Below are 2322 nucleotides of genomic sequence, written 5' to 3'. Positions count from 1 at the left end.
GGCCAGCCTTGTAATAATAACTGATTTATTTATTTATTCACTTATTAATTATTATGTGATGTTATATAGAAGGGGGAGGAGAAAAGCAGCATGAGTGTTTTTGCTTTTATAGTTTGCGTGAAAGCTTCTTCTTCTTTTTTTGCGGGTTGCGTGAAAGTTTTTGTTTGGCTCATGGGTACCTTGTTGCTTTTTCTCATTTATTTCTCTCTTTTTGTTTTTCTGTTTCTCTTTTATTATTTCCTTTTTTTCATTTCTTCATTTGTAGGTATTTTTCTCTATGTTAATCCACAAGTTCGAGTCATCCATTCCTTCCAAGTTTTTTTTCAGTTTCTTGCTTTCGTTTATCGGCATTTTGTGCTTTATATATAAAAGGTCACAGTATCAGCCGGGCCAAACATGAAATCCAAATTTTTTGCCTAGCAAGGCAGGCGTGCAAGCGGAGTTTGAAAAAGCAAAGAGTGTGTGTGCTTTATGTTTGTATTGCGTGTTTATTTATGCTAGCAAAACATGAAACCTTGTGAGAGGGATATGCGGGGCTTTATATTATGATGAAGAACTAACTACTATACTAATTGACTGAGAAGTAAGTTATAAGAATCCTTATGGTCAAGCTCCTCGATCGCCGGCTTCTAGTTAGATATTCAGTGGCTAATAAATATTATATTTAATTCTTTGATGCTGGGCTTTTAGAGTTTAGTCGCTCTAAGAATGGTTTCTGATCCGATTCTGGCGATACAAATTGATTCTTGTCACATCCAATTCGTGCATCAGCAATACCAATTTGCATGGTTCTTGAACAACACTTCTCATGACTTTTTCACTTTCCTATATGCACAAATCTATGAAATGCCAATATCGCAATTGAAGTGAGTTCTTTGTAGTACTTCATACAGCGTGGCCATGTGGAGCGGACCCTGCATCCGAGCGGTGCGGCCACCAAAAAAATTATAGTATCTTTGGCAAAGAGGAATTTTTAGGCCTTGTTCGGTTGTTCCTGGAACCAATCCAGCCAGGTTACATTCCTGCCCTGGAACCAGTTGATCCACCCGGTACCACTAGTTCCAGGCCACCATGCACAGGTTTGGTTCCAGGCCAGGAACGGCTGTTCGGCAGCAGTACCAGCAAATGTCAGGAACGTTTGGACAGGCCAGGCCAGGAACATTTCTAGGATACAACAAGCAACAGAACTACAGCAAACACCACTGAGATCAGTCACCAAAACTCAACAGAAACAGGAACAAGACATCTCTGGAACAGGGCAGCACATCAGCAAACTAGAGAGACTCAAAGTATGCAAAATATATAGTATTTGCAGCAAACTATATAGTATGTGATTACTCCATCCAGCACAGCACCATCCATCCACCCATTCACTTTCTACTGCTGCCAAGGCAGGCAGGCATGGCCCAAAGACAAAGGAGCACACAATGCTCATAACTTATGGTGTTCTGGTAGTACTCTGAGAGTTGCAGATCACTATGTGGTTGCAGCCTTCAGAAGATGCGAGGAAGTTGGTGAAATACAGTAGCAATGTGTGAGGAAGGTTTTCCCATCCCAGCAAGCAAAACTTCAAGAATGATTGGCTAAGTACATACCCTAGAAGAACCTGCATCAAAAGAGCAAAGTATTTAATAGAAGTAAAATTTACAGACTATAGATGTGAAAACCTGATGAGCAAACTAGAAATTAGGAAGTGAGATGGTATACAAGTATAAAATACCACCAGAAATGAATATTTCTAGTTACAAAACAATATGCATTGCCAAAAAAGCAATTTCAAATTGAACTTCTAAAGACACAGAACCGGAGAACAGTGCTAATACATTAATATATAGTGATATCTTATTCGACTACAATCTCTTCAAACTCTTCTTCCTTGCATCCAGTTTCTTCTTATCAACTGGAACTTTAGCAGCATGTGGCACATCCTTCTTGGGTGCAGTGAATGCTCCTACAACAGGATCAGACGTAGCAGCATTCTGATCCTGTGAGTTTACCTGCTTTCGCCACAGCAGAGGTAGATATCGCTGGTGATGCCAAAGGTGTGTTCTCACCGAGAACAATATTGGATTGACCCACATTTAGAGCTGTGGTTGACTCAGAAATAGCTCCTTCGACTTGTTCTTTGGCTTGAGCGCATGGATACCAGTGTATAGCCTGCATGTGGAGAAAAGATATGATAATCAGGGACTAGTCATAGCTTTACAAGACACTTCAGCAACAGATGTCATCTGAGATCTGACACATGTAATTGCCAACATTCCTTGCATGCTATATCCTAATATTTTTGCCATAAATGAAAAAAATGTTGAGGCTAGCCAA

The sequence above is a fragment of the Panicum virgatum genome, chromosome 7K, assembly GCF_016808335.1.
Source record: "Panicum virgatum strain AP13 chromosome 7K, P.virgatum_v5, whole genome shotgun sequence".
Classification (NCBI taxonomy): Eukaryota; Viridiplantae; Streptophyta; class Magnoliopsida; order Poales; family Poaceae; genus Panicum; species Panicum virgatum.
This window is presented reverse-complemented; position numbering follows the sequence as displayed.